Raw genomic sequence first — 15,453 nt, 5'->3', positions numbered from 1 at the left:
TATATACAGTTTCAAATACACCACTATAACATCTGTCTAATTCTTAAGAACTTTAAGTCAAACAGAAACGAGATTGCTGATGGAGCGTTTTACTTTCCTGTGCATATGAATATTTCGCATAGGACGTGTACAAGTGTACTTATTTTTCAGTGTTTATCCAGTTGGACATTGTAATCCTTAAGAGTCTGTCCTACTGCCAACTTATTTCTGTGTCCTATCAAACTGTACGCGACGGTGCCAAGACGGCACGCGCGAAGGGAAGAAGATACGAAAATCGATGACATCGTCTTGTATACAATGCTTCCATCCATTCCGACCCACCATGCGTGCACGCTGTCTTTGAGTTACAATGCATAATTAATTAGCACCTATATATAGCCCAACACTCGAAGCTCGCGCTATATGTTCTTTTGGACTGCAGCACCGCAAAGCAAATGAACCGCTCGTTTCTCCTCGGAGAATTTCGTCGTCGTTTTTTTTTCCCCTCGCTATTTCGCAAACGTGCCCGTGGCTTTCGATGTGCTGTCGCGGTAGTGGCGAAATGTACACGTTTTCAGTGCAAGTGTTCTCAGTGTGTGATTCAGCAGCGTGCTTTATGTCATAACAGCGTAAAGCATAACTCATAACAGCATAACAACAGCAACATAACACATAACAGCGTAAAAAGACGGGCGCGAAACACGTTATTGCCAAAGCATTGCACGTGTTGTGTTTCAACCGTATAGGATAGTGTTATAACAAGCGTGTCATAACAGTGCGCAGCTTTTGAAATTATGACGGCGATACCCTTGGTTGCGCAGTGCTCGCCACAGCAGCGCCGCTGGTGGCTCGCATGTGGTAACACTCATGAATGTCAAACGTGGCGGAGGAAACACCCGTAAAAAGAAAGATACACAAATGGCAAAAAAGTGTTCATTAATGTACTGGCGGCAGAGAATTCTATAGATGAAAGTATCGAAAAAAAAATATTATCTAATACCTGGATCGTTAGATAGCCACAGAGAACGGAACACTTGGCCACGATCACTAATTTGAACACGTACTTAGGTGTGCAATAAAAATTTTGCTGTTGCCATCGTTTTCTCACTAAGTGGGTGGAATTATCATATAAAATTTAATAGACCTTGCCGGCAACTAAATCGTGCCCCTCTATCACAAATCTCAAAAATATAGCGCTTCTCACAGACCAAACCACAACTACTTGTGCTTCAATTTTAAGTTTTAATACTTATGGTTTAATTTAACTATGCGGCGTCTTTCCGTGAGCGGCGTTCTGCTGCTGAGCAGTATATGGGCGTGTGCCTCTATTCCTGGCCAGCGCGTCCGAGTTCCATTGCTGGCTAAATATTTTTAAAAAGCCTATGTATTGACGATTCAGTGCCGATCTAAAATTAATTGGGAGCCAAATAATTACTTTGATTTAGCCTAATCGGACACCACCTATAGGGACAGTGGTAAGCGTAATTCATAGGAGATGAAAACTTTAAAGGCACTGTCTGCAAGAGGCAGCTATTTGGTCGACAACGTCTGTTTCCTCCCCTCCCCCCTTTTTTTTTTACATCTGAATCTATACGTTTACACGAATCCGAAAAAGGCGAGGTGAATCGAGGTAGTGACAGAAATATTGTCGTTATAGGTTCACGTGAACGCCAACGGGTCGAGGGCCGAGGGATAGGGTTGACTGAACCCGACTACGACAGATGGGTTGACTCGCGCCACCAGCTTCGGTAAATGCATGCAAACGCTGCCGGGCCTGTCTGGCACAACTTGTGAATTAACCAGTTGTGATCGATCTCTTGCGAAGGAAGCTTAACACAGACCAAAATCACGAAATGAGTCGAGTTAGGATTCATTATGTGAATGCAGGCGCAGCAGCACATTCTGAGCAATGATGCGAGCTGAATTCGAGAATGCTGCAGGTGGACTCGTCGGTATAGCGTCATGTGAAATACGATCCGTGCAGCTGTAATCAGACAACTCCACCGTCAACAGACAGGTTCCAAAGAAGTGAAGGAATGCAGACTAGGAAAGGTTTCCTCGCGCAATAGCGAAACAACATGCGTGTTATAGGACGACAAACATACAGGCATCAGCAGCGAGCGGCTTTTATTAGCCACCCCCCCCCCCTCTCCTCCCTCCCATTCGCTCCCCTGTAAGCACAGGTTACAATCCACCCGTCCATGTGCTCTCTGTTGATGCTGTCATTATGCCATAATCAAAGAGGCTATCACAGTCGCCGAGCAAGATGCACTTAAGGGGCCCGTGTCTGCTGAAATGCCGGAGGCAGCTCGCGGGGCTGCTATTCGCGAAAACTCTGCTCGATATAACGCCGCTTTCGTTACGCGAATGCTCGCTTATAAGGTATAGCATTATCAGAAAGATGATGCGTGCACGCCGCGTTGCTATCCGAAGCGCTGAAAGACCGAGGCGAGAAATTTTAGTCAGAGAGCTAGCTTTGTTACACACGGCGGCCTCGTCGTATGTTCATGGCGACAGCGATCGCTTCCTGAAGTATATATGAACGCAGGCGGCACCATCAAGAAGAACAAAACGCAGACGTCACTTTAGCATGAAACCAACACCTCGTATATTTATGTATATCAGAGGAACAAGTTCTGACGAAAAACAATAATTCTTGCAGCGTTAATGGAAGAGCTGTATCTGTATTCAAGTACACTGTAAAATAATTTACACCCTAAAAAGTGAAAAAGAGTGTAAATGTGTCTATAACTCATACCCTTAGGGTGTCCATGATATAGATAACACCATAAGGGTGTGAGTTATAGACATATTTACTCCCTTTTTCACTTTTAAGGGTGTAAGTTATTTTACAGTGTAGAAGGAGCTTCTTATCGTCGATGAGTTTAAAGAAAGTCATATCTATGATTATATAATTATGCAACCAGACTAAGATAGCAACCAGGGCCAGGATAACGTATATAGCGATTCTATTTCAATTATACTATATTCCGAGCTTCGTAAGTGGTCAGAGCATAGCTTCGCCTATGTTATCTCAATGATCGCGTGGTCGTGAGCGGTGGATGACAAGAAAGAACAGCTAGAATCGAGCGATATAGTATAACCGCTACATTGAACCGGCCCAGATAACCAAGTATACGCCTATACGCTCTTTTGCTTGTTTAGCTTCATTAGAAAGGAAAAGCGGACAGTGAAATCGATGTCCTAAAAAAAAAGAAAATGAAAAAAGAAAAAGAAAGAAACAACGACTGCCGAAGCTGTACTGAGACAGTATAGTATCATATAACTTCTTTCTTTTGTGAATTCGTGCGCGTTCTCTCTAAGTAATTTTCGTCGCTCGATATTTGACATGCATGAACGAAGTTTCCATAGGACATGAAAAGCACACTAAGCCACGATCTGTGGATAGCTTTGTCATTAATTGACGACAGCAGTAACTTATAGACGGCAGGAGCAACGCGTAACTCTTAAAAACGAAAAGGAAAGAAATACATGTGTGTATTTCTCCCCAATTTCTGTGAGTAACATACTAGAACAGCTCTATACCGGTGCAAGAGAACAAAGACAAAATGGAAAATACTGCCAAACCTAATTTTATTCATAGGTATAAGCTAGTACGTTTAAATACGTGCAGGAAATCGCATTCGCAGTACATCTGAGAGTGAGTGAACAGAGTTTTAAACTGAATTGCACTCTACTGGCTAGCTAATGCGTCCTCCTATATAGATACGAGAAAAGGAGCAATCGAATGTACGCGTCATCTCAGCCTGTCAATGGCAAACGATTTATGACAGAGCAGAACCGAGCAAGAAATTTTAGAATTATTAGAGAGGCTGTACCAAAAATAAAGAAGAAAAATCCTAAACAAAATGCTCGGCGTACCCGCCTTTTTATATAACTCCTTGGCAAAATGTGAAATACTGCCTAAACGCAAAGCGCCTTGCTATTGAAAAGGCGAACATGTCACCTTTGATGGATGAACGGATAAAGTGGTGAACAGGTGAACAGGTACGAGGTGCTTTCAAGGATATGCCTTTGCACAAGCCAGAAGATTGCCCGTCGTTGCTATTACATAGTAAAGACGGAAATAAATTTTTGTGTGCACGTCTACCGAGATGTGGTGACTGAGCTCGTCCTTTCTTTTTCTTCCTTATAGTTTTTTATGCCTTTTTCTAATGCAAAAATAGCTGTAAACTTGAGCGAAAACGATTAATACGAAAAGAAAGCTATGACAAACTAACTGAGTGAACACAGTCATACAGCAAACGGTCTGAATAGCATCAGGTTGCACAACTGCTTGCTCTCGCGCCTTTTCGTTCGTTATACTGCAACTGAACATATATGCGGAACTTTGACACTTTTCTAACTCAATATTGTGCAGCGTGTCAGAGCGGACGAGCGCCAAAATCCACCAATATTTCTTTTATAACGCGTGCCGAAATCTCAGTATACATGACCGTTTTTGCATTGTGCCTCCGCTGAAATGCAGTCTTAAAAAATGAAAAGCCTCTGAGGGTGATCCATATACGAGGGCAAATCAGAAAGTCTTTGCCCCTATTTTTTTTTTTTTTTAGCCAGATTACGGCGGTAAATATGAAGTCAACATATCCCTTCCCAGCGGTGGACCTTTCCTGGACCGTCCCGGCCTTATCTGCCGGTAACTCCGCGGCACGGCGCTGCTGTCAGCTGTAGAAGATGGCGGTTGTACTTCACATCTCCACGGCGTACGAGCAACGAAGTGTGATTCGTTTCCTTTAGAGCAAGGGACGAACGCTCATTGAAATCCACAGGGAAATGCAGCCCACGTACGGAGAAGGGTGTCTCGCTTTGAGAAGTGCGAGGTGGTGGTGTTGTCAGTTCGCAAAAGGCCGTGAAGACTTGCATGACAATGAGCGTTCGAGGAGGCCGCGTGCGTCGCTGACTGACGTCATTTCTCAAATTTAGTGCTGCGATGGGACAAACGTCTGAACCTGTGAGGGGACTATGTGGAAAAGTAGTGTAAGGTATGTAAAGAGTGCGTATATTTGTAATTACGTATCTGTATATGTACCTTATTTTGGCTAATAACAGATAGGGGCAAAAGCTTTCTTATTCGCCCACGTAGTAAGGTAACCATTTGCGTACCTTGACAAGTATGACACGTAAAGACTATCTGTGCCTCTTGACTCGGGAGAACGACAAGGAAATGTTAAAAAAAAAAGTATATACTACGGGTCATTATCATGGTGAAGAAGTTTGAAGGAACTTCACGTGTGCTTTCAAGTCATCAAATGGTAGAAGCGGAGCCAAAATATGCCACTTTGTAATCCAATAATGATATAAACAAGCTGCAGAAAGTGGCGTCATCCAGATGCAGCGATGCTGTGGACAACTTTAAAAGCAAAAGTGTTGGTAATTTCAATTGCGTGATTGAGCTTGCAGACATGCATGCTTTTATTGAAGGATGTTTCGGTTATTATTTTGGGAGAGCATGCTTAAAAGCGGCGAATAGTTATATAGGAAGGATAGAATATATGGTTAATGCATTCGTACGCTATTTTTGCCTGTATACTTTCCTCCTACACAATAAGCAGGCGCTTTTTCACAGTACGCTTCGCTGCGCTCCTTTGTTTACGAATATACAACCTGTCTGCATAGACTTGCATCCGTCATTCTGCAAATCTTTATTGCCGTTGAGCACTTGTTCGGGAGGCTGTAGTTATCTAGAGCGATACACTAAACGAACGTCAAAATCCTCCGAGCGGTCATCAGCGGTCTCAATTTCCTCCATTGTATGCAGACAGAAATGCAGCGAATGGTTAACATCGCCGCAGTTACTGCCAGACGAGCTTCGTATGTGCCTGCTTGCCACGTGGGGCAATTGCCGAACAACACAAAACGACGGGAAAAACCAAAACCATCATCGCGTTACATGCAGTGTGCAAGCTTTCAAAGGCTCTTGTTTACAAAGCGGGTCAGACGTGCTTTAACGCCAGAGCCCCCTCCCCCCCCCTTTTTTTTTTTATACGAATTTGTGTCCAGCTCACTCTCTTCGCATTCGGTTGCGTCATTCGCTGCCTGCGTCGCTCCCCCCCCCCCCCCCCCCCCCACCAGCGGTGTGCGTACAAGCGCGACCGAGCTCGACAGGACGAACACCTGCTGTTGTGCCGCGAGCTGAACGCGTGCTGTCAGCGACCCACAGAGTGCGTGCACCACTCCTCCAGTGACTTGAATGCGTTGCATGTGCAAACCGCGCCGTGCCCAGCGTGTCGCGCCTGCTGAATGCGGGCGTGTGTGTATATATACGACGGACCACATTCCATGCGCCACAGTCAAGCTGCTATGGCGGAATGTATACGGGCTGCGCATGTTCGCACAAGAAACGCGCGTAGAGGATTTCTTGCCGCGAGTGCTTCTCCTGGCTTGATACGCGTACACCACTATACTACTATGCACGCTCTTTTCTGACTGAGCTGTTTCGCAGAACGCCTGGAGTTGAGCGAGAAAGTGTTACTTGGGTCAGGTTTCCGCCGCTTCAATGTGCATACAGGCTTTTTGTTATATTCGAGTTCGTTAAAAGTCAGTGGAAGCCAAACAGCGCTCTTGAATATGCGATAGACTGCCGCATTTTCTTGTAGCTCTTTTTCTTTCCCCCCATTGACATAGGCACTAGAATGGACAATTGCGTCTTATTATTTGCGATTATGTTTAACTCCTTGATTCGATGAGTAATGAACAAACAAGCAACTGCCCGAAAAAAGAAATTTAGAAGCAACATGAATAGTAATACACAGCACAACAATACAGTGTTCTGCTGCGTGTTATATAGGTACACGCCGTCGCCCCGGTAAGAGAAAATCAAAATATTCACTAATGAAACTTTGCATTTCGTATGTCAATTTGTTTTTTCCTCTTCCGTATAAGTATAATTGCAGAAAGTCGGACGCAAAACGAAATACCCTGGACAAAAAGTCTTCCTTAAATACAGACGCAGGTATAACGTACACGCAAATAATATATATAAGGAAAGCGCATCGTTCTGCGTCTTCCGGTACGAACGCGCCTATCGTCGTCTCAAGGGCTGCGAGGCCTATAACAAAAGTATGTGACTATATATCATTTACGTGCGTGTGGGTGTACATCGCGCCTTAGCCAGTTGTTTGTTTGCGTGTTCATGGTGTTTGCTTTCATCTTTCCTATACACACTCCTATACTACTATGCACGCTCTTTTCTGACTGAGCTGTTTCGCAGAACGCCTGGAGTTGAGCGAGAAAGTGTTACTTGGGTCAGGTTTCCGCCGCTTCAATGTGCCTACAGGCTTTTTGTTATATTCGAGTTCGTTAAAAGTCAGTGGAAGCCAAACAGCGCTCTTGAATATGCGCGATGCCGTCATCTATGCAAACGTTTGCACTTTCTCAGCATCTCTTTCTCTCTCTCCTCATGACAAATATATGGCACCAGAATCCGGCAAAATTAATGGTGCTCAAACGTCTCCGTCTATCATGTCAATAAAAAGAAGAGAAAAAGACAGTATTTACAACGAGTAATGAACTTTACGAGAGGTCTCGTTCATGTCGCAACCGAAAGTAAAATGAAAAAAAAAATTTCGGTTATAATTCAGAGCACAACAGGCAGTGATAAACTATGCGATTGATTGCACATGTGCCTTTAACAATAGTGATTAACAATCAGCATTCATGCGTCATGCACCAACTCTAAACATTGTGTTAAAGAAATCTAACAAGTTGGGCGTCATTGTTATCTTTTAAAAAACCATACCTGAAGTGACTCGTTTATTGTTATTTATTAACTGCGGCATTATGAGAAGCTTGGTTGAAGAGCTCCCTATTCCGAATTGGTAGCTAAACACGCAAAAAGAAAAAGCGAAACGCAAGACAAGATAAAAATACAAATAGAAACAAATATAAATTTTGGAAATCTTTCACAGTCGATCAAAGCAAAACAAATCTACATACACTTTACAAACATGAAAGTTTCTTGACATAAATTGCAAATCTATAGAAGTCATGCTTAATGAAGAGTCGGCGTATGACCTGTGACAAACACGAGTATAGTATATGCGCAAAGTGAATAGTCACTATAGAAACCATGGAGCGCGATAAACATTTTATACATATACAGACTGTACACAATGTGAAATGAAGCATCCTGTTCAAATATGCGTGTTATGTTTCGCGCGCAATTTCATCACTTTAACGTATTACGCCGTTTGCATCGAAGTGGTAACAAGCGTTATCTTGCTATAAAGGTCAGGCTGGAGCGAACATTCCGGCAAGGGGACTCGTTAAGGATACCTGTATTTGTAAACTTGTCTTTGCAAAGACTTGTTTTTCTAATGAAGAATTGTCTTCGTCAACAAGTCTTCATCAAGCGATCTTGCCTTCGTAAGGGCAAAACCAAGTCGCTTTTTTCGGAGCGTTCGCTCCGTTGCCGAGACATCTCTTGTTCGATCATGTTGATCACACTAAGATGAAGACTTCGAGTGTACCTCTGTTTTGCCTAGTTTAAAGGGAAATCTATGTGAATTTCTTTTATGCGCCCGACAAATTTCTTATATCACCTTCACTGCCAACGCTCGATCCAGCCTACACTTGCTTATCTGTACCTTTTGTATGCTTATCTGCTTGTTGTTGACGTAGCGACAAATTGAACAATATTGTCCAGAATTTAGTACTACGTTTTAATGGACATATTTGACGTCAAGATAGGTACGGGCTTAGCACAAGATCCAGAGGTATGTATATACGCGCGTGGGGCCTCCCTTGGAAAGAAATCCCCATTTTGTCTCCGCGCATCACTCATAAGCGCGGACGCCCCACTCAAGCAGTGATTAATTCAGTGTTCAGACGTCTTTGCCTTGCCGCGAAGCAGCGCCATGCGACATCTGACTGCCTAACTCTTCCCGCGCGTGAGAAAATTGGGAACGCTCTCGTGAAGAAATAAGGCGGTAATAGCTCTCTGAAGCGACGAGCGCTGACAAGCCGTGACGTGTCTCCTGCATCGCGAGGTCTTAGGGCTAATCAGCTCAGTCACGCCACTTGTCAACTCCCCCTGAGCAGCGGCGTGTAAGCGTGCATCATCAAAAGACAGCATGCCAAAGGCAGATTTTTGGTTTCTTCCACTTAACAGCACATTGTTAATGATGGCTACTCAGGAAAACAATCTAGTAACCAGGTGGCCGAAAATGCGCACGATCTCAAGTATTTAACTGCGCTATATGTACGTATAATACTGCTGAGTGTCTCTAGCCATGCAGGGCTGTGGTCAGTTGCTTCATCTGCACAAGCTTGTTGCAGCGAAAAGGCAATGAAGCTATAACTGCCTATAGCTTTCTCTTATTTTAACTGTCGTTTCCCTATAATGTATTGTTATAACGTGACTTTATTGTGCATGGTCGCATTTGGCGGTGAAAGACAAGGCCTCGATGGACAGCACTATAGCCTTAATCATAGCCGAACGAAACGGGTATGGTCACAGTCGTGCACTAAGTGCAACTCGACTTAATTTGTACTTATCAGATTGCGCATTTATACTCTTACTAGATATGTAGGCTGTTTCCTTTTAATTATTCCGCTGTCTCTAAATTACGCCAGCATTATTGACCATCTGGACTTATGTAGAAGAGGAAAGTTCTGAGATTGCAACGCAAAAGTCTGACCGTGCTTGAATGCTTGTGGCTTAGGTCTACATTTTTTATTGTTGCTCTCTTTTAGTAACACATGCCTTTCGAGCAGTTTTGAAAAGTACTGACTCATCTTTCTTGCAACCGGTATGTCAGCGTAATGGTGGCATCGTCAACTTTTAACAAAGCGGTTATGTATGTATATACGCGGCTTGTTCCTCAAACAATTTGGAAGACATCGATGTGGTTTCCGTGACGGCATGGCGTCTGCAGTTGTCAAACGCTAGCTGTACGTTGTTCGAACTTCACCTTAATATGAATGACAACCAGCACCGCCATTAGGCCATTAGTTTAAACTCTATAAGTTTCGGTCGTGGTTTCCTCTAAAAACCTCTAAGAGCTCGCAATACGTACCACCGCTGGGCACCTCAACCTTTCCCATTGTTCTGTCTTTTTTTTTCTCAAGTTATCATCCTCAGCTTTATTCTCTACCTCGTTCACGCACGTTATATCTAGCTTGGACTTTTCTGCCCTATAGTGTTTGTGGCTGTGCGCCAGCAAGCGGGTTTAGCATGGCGTGCTGCGCCGACAATCGTTCCGTCTGAGCAACTCTGACGTTTTAACGCGATAGCGTTAAGGGCCGTGTCGCCGAAAATTCGGTGTCGGTTTCGGCGAAGTTGTCCGTGAGCGAAAAATGCCGCATACATTTAGGTATATGTACATGCCACGCCTTGCTATATGACATGCAGTACATGCGGGTTGTATTGGCGCACCATTCTGTCACTAAAGTTGCTCATACGTTCTCTTACATTATCGACAGTTATTCCTCGATGTTTTGAGAATCAGAGGCCACAAACAAATGTGATGAATCAAAACACCGACAGCGCATGCCTTTTAAGTTGAATCTTCTCGAGTTAAATATTAGCAGTGCGAAACATTGACAGAAACATGAAAAATTATGTAATTTTTTTGGCGTTGATGTGCACTACCTCCGGGATCCGCCCACGCAAGAGGCCGCGTTTCTACCAGAGAGCTCGCTTTCGTGCGCAGCAACCCACCGTGGTTGCCCAGTGGCTACGGTGTTGGGCTGCTGAGCACGAGGTCGCGTGACCGAATCCCGGCCACGGCGGCCGCATTTCGATGGGGGCGAAATGCGAAAACGCCCGTGTACTTAGATTTAGGTGCACGTTAAAGAACCCCAGGTGGTCGAAATTTCGGGAGTCCTTCACTATGGCGTGCCTCATAATCAGAAAGTGGTTTTGGCACGTAAAACCCCATAATTTATTTATTGATTCGTGCGCAGCGTTCGCCGCCAGCGTTTACCGGTAAGGATTACGGCTACAAGCTGTAGTTGCCGGGAAGCGTGAGAAGCAATCAGGGATCTTTGAACGCTATTGGGTTCAATTCTTAAAGGAGAAACTTAAGCGTCGTCCAGGTTTTTTAACACAGGGTTTCGCCAAAAGTTCATCAAATCAGTGTCTCGGAGGAGATCAGAAGGTGTAAAACTATGTCCCTTCGGGTGGGTCGATAAACGCGACATCTGTGATACTCATGTAGGGAAGCCTCGCCTGTGAAGGCTGTCAAGCAACTGCTTCCTTTTATTCTGCAGCAGGCGGAGCCAGAGAAAGTGTTCCAGGTCTGTCATCTCACCACGCAAAACAGAAAGCGGGGAAGCACGCGTTCCTTTCGAAACGGCGGGTAGCAAAACCCCTGGCGGCCTTTGGCACCGAAGGAATTTTTCCGGCTCGCCCGACGCCTTGGAAATACTTGAGGGGCATAAAAACCCAAAATGAAGAAAAGAACAGACAGACAAGAGTAGCTTTGCGTTCGCGTCATCTTGTACATATTGCAGGAGAAAAAACATTTGGATACCTGCCGAATATGACACCGAGCAAAGGACAGTAAACGCGATCTGTACTGACGAAGAAGGCACTGTCCCGAGAAAGTAGGAAAAAAAAAGAAGCGAAATAAAGACCCCGGTCCTAATTAGCCGTTGCAGGAAAGAGTGGTTCCTGTGCTTTATAGGCTGCCATAAAAAGGATTAATTGGGGAATACTAAATCATTAAAAGGGTGCCTACTAATTCTCAACGCAAACGATAGCTATATCTTACTTGCAAATCAGTACGAGACCCACGCATAAAAGAAAACAATATTTACTGCCTTCAATACGTATTTATTTGCTCAACTACTCAAGCTGAGGGTTGGCTGCGTGAACGTGCACGAACGTTTATGCAGACAAGGACGTGTGGCCAGTCCATTGTGTACGTGTTGCGGCTGATGCGAGACACTTCGGCGCGTGATATTGGAGTGTCCTGCTTTCAGTGCGCAACGCATGTCACTAGTGAGGGACTGTCAACTCCTTGGCCCGCAGTGTACGACATTCGACGAATGTTTGTACCCCAGTGGTTGTTCGCCTCGGCGCGATCAGACTCATCGCGCTCTATCTACTTTTCCAGAATTAACTAACTTAGGTCCACGTTTGAAGCGTCCGATACTATTTCTTCTATTTACCATTCTGTCGTTGCATGACCTTCAGTGACCGGCCCTACTGTGTGCGATCTGCACTGTGTGTTCTACTTTATTCTTTTAGATTTTTCCTGTTACTCTTTCTTTCCTCTTTCCTCCCCTCCTTCCTATCTTCCATTTCTCTGTTGCTGTCACCTTCCTTCTGAACAGTAGGCAGGCGTTGTGCCCCTTCCGGTGGCAGTTGCCAGCCTGCTCCTCGCTTTCCCTTTGCTGTTAAATGTATATATTTTTTTCAAAACAAATAATAATAATAATAATAAGAAGAAGAAGAAGAAGAAGAAGAAGAAGAAGAAGAAGAAGAAGAATTTCTGCCTTTTCAGGCGGGCAGATTTCCTTTCCTATTTAAGCTTGAAACTTAATTACAATCACTTTTGAAGGAACCAAGCAAAATGAATATGATTCAAGCTGACTGCAAGTAACCAAGTTCTTATTTTTTGTATACAGCTTCAGCTACAGCTTCAGCTACGCAGCTACAGCACCCAAATTACGTTCGAAGGCCCGCCCAGGACCAGCGCGGTCCCCCACGGCAGGAGTAAGAATTGTAAGCATGCAAAAAAGAGAAACAGGGAGAGAACGAAAGAGAAGGGGGGGGGGAGAGAGCAAAGGATAAGGAAAGGTAGGGAGGTTAACTAGGACTGAGCCCGGTTGGCTACCCTACACTGGGGAAAGGGAAAGGGGGACGGAAAGATTAAAAGAAGAAGAGAAAGTCCACCGGGGATATCGTTCAGTCACTCAGTCCGGATCATAGTCGCTGACTCAATCCAGTAGCCTTCAAATATCGCAGCAGAGCTTTTGTGGCCTTTTGTAGCTGCGATATGCGAGGCCATGGTCCCAAGATCTTCTTCAAGGTGAACGGTGTTCTATCGAGCTGATTGAGAGCTGTGCAGAGGTCATGTCTTTCGTTTTGAAAAGATGGGCAGTAGCACAGTAGATGTTCTATAGTTTCCTCCGCACCGCAGGTATTGCAGTCGGCGCTATCAGTCATTCCAATCAAAAACGTATATGCATTGGTGAATGCGACGCCCAAGCGTAAGCGGCACAGCATTGTTTCTTCATTTCGCAGAAGTCCTGGTAACAGCCGCAGTTGCATAGAGGGGTCGAGGGAATGCAATCGTTCTTGGGTGAATTCAGGTGTGTGCCACTTCTGTAATGTCATACGGTGCGCTACCTTGCTTAGGTGTTGGGCTGCGTCGGTCCGCGATAAAGGTGCTCCATGCTGCAGTTATATCGAGCACTTTTTATCGGATTGCTACGTTATAGTTCTCCCGTGCTTGCTAAAACATGCAAGTCAAATCTTCGAGAACTACAGAGCGTGCAAGCACAGGCACTACGTGTTTGCCTAGGACTTCCGCGGAGCGCCTCAACAGCAGGAACCATTATAATGGCTCGAGACCATCCGATCACGACTTACATTAGCATCGACACGCTTAGGGCCCATGTTCGTCATGTTTCACGCATGCAGTCAAGCTCTCTTGCCTGCCTGCCAGAACGACGACCACAGGCGTCCTTCTCCAACGAGGTCAGCATCCATCGTGCCTGTCTACCATCGGGCTTCACACCCTCAGCACGTTCAACCTCAGCTTCGTGGTGTTTAGAACAACCTCGAGTGCGTCTCACGGTTCCAGGTATAAGAAAGAAGACCGACCTGCCTACCTTTGCCCTGAAGCAAGCAGCTCTGGATTGTTTGAACGAAAGAGAAAGTATAGCAATAGGCAAGACGCCTGATTGTGAAAATGAACTGCACATTATTTTCCGCGACGGATGCTTTATGTCGCTATTTCACTTTCCCTGATAAAAATAATCAGAGCATAATGAGAATTTCTAACCGCTTCGCTAAAAATCTCGATTTGTTCTTTAGATTATGGAAAGAAAAGATAGCGCCCGATTTTTACGTCCAGATTTTAAGGAATATTACAGCGAAACTGTATATGGCTAGTTTCCAGCGGATCGCTGTCCGTAGACCAAAAACCGTGGGCCGATCCCGAAGATAGTGCAACACCGGGCCGACCAGCGGCGGAGGTGAAGCAGGCTTCAAGGACTCCGCCAACTTGCAAAAATAAGTTTAATATCTTGTCTCCAAATACAACACGTGCCACATATTAAGCTGAAAGAACCCGTGTCGGCCACGTCTACGTTCGCACCGCGCTCTCTTTGTCGGCGTTCCATGCGCTTGCGTATCTCCTTTCCTTCCGCTCTCACGTGGTGGCGGCCCCACCGTCCGCGTGAATGTATATAAAATCACGGTAAATGAGCCCGCACGTATGTTGATTCTGTCTCCCCTCTGTGTCGTATGCTAAACAGCTTCGCTGGTCATCCACCTTCACATAGTGGAATGAGTCATGATTTTTTTTACTCAAAATTGGAAAGGGTGTTATAGAATAGCTTACTCGTTGACACAGCAACAAAAAGAAAGCCAGCGGCAATATATATATATATATATATATATATATATATATATATATATATATATATATATATATATATATATATATATATATATATACATTGTCGCCGTACAAAGAAAACTAATATTCTCATTTAGCATTTCGAAATATCAGGCTGTTAGCCTGTTACGCAGTTTTTTCCTGTAGGTAGGTGGGCTTAACTGGAGTACAGTTGAATAGGGGTTAGAAGCTGCATACATCCGGCTACTTCATTCCCTGACTGTGCACAAAAATTGCTTCATTAACAAAGTGGTGATACGTTAGCATGCGCAGATACTGAAACGTACACGCATGTGAGAAAAAAATACGAATAACTAAGAAAAAAATAACAACGTGAAGCGCTAGTCACTTACATTGGTACGCATGCTTATGTATTCTTCTGTGCCCGTTAAAACACTTTCTGGACTTCTATCTATAGTGGTCACGTGCGCAAGAATAAACTTGTGTGAGGACGAGCAGCACTGCTGGAAAGAAGTTTAGACTTTTCTGTGACAAATTGAAATAGGAAGTTCTAATGTACATGATTATTTTCGGGAACCAATATCAGAAATGAATATCAGCTTAGTGCAAAGAGAGAGAAAGAGACAATTGTTTTCAAAGCAAACTGGACCCTTCAAGCCAGATTTGAAAGCTCTACCAATATAGGCTTTTAATATAGCCTGAAGTATTATATCCTTACTGCACTCAGTTACGAACACCTACAAGTGCAGTTATTCCCCTCGCACAGACAGTAGACCATCGGAACTCCATGGTCAGGCACGTTCGCTCGCTCCCTCGAATGATTTTATTAACTGCAGTTAGCGATGAGTCTTAATCCGCGTAATTTTTTCATCATATTTGTTGTAGTTCTTTGCCTATGCCTGATGTCAATAAATGTACT

At 44.3% G+C, this 15,453-nt stretch overlaps 1 protein-coding gene and 1 pseudogene across 2 annotated transcripts in view; one reads left to right on the top strand and one right to left on the bottom strand.

Annotated features, from left to right (window-relative positions):
* LOC142564782 (T-cell leukemia homeobox protein 3-like) overlaps nucleotides 1–15,453 on the top strand; it is an 82,668-nt gene that overhangs the window by 1,673 nt on the left and 65,542 nt on the right. The gene's annotated exons all lie outside the window — the stretch shown is intronic.
* LOC142568086 (U2 spliceosomal RNA) lies at nucleotides 14,102–14,198 on the bottom strand (annotated as a pseudogene).

This window comes from Dermacentor variabilis, chromosome 1, assembly GCF_050947875.1.
Source record: "Dermacentor variabilis isolate Ectoservices chromosome 1, ASM5094787v1, whole genome shotgun sequence".
NCBI lineage: Eukaryota > Metazoa > Arthropoda > Arachnida > Ixodida > Ixodidae > Dermacentor > Dermacentor variabilis.
The sequence above is the reverse complement of the archived record's forward strand: the minus strand, read 5'-3'. Positions and strand labels throughout refer to the sequence as shown.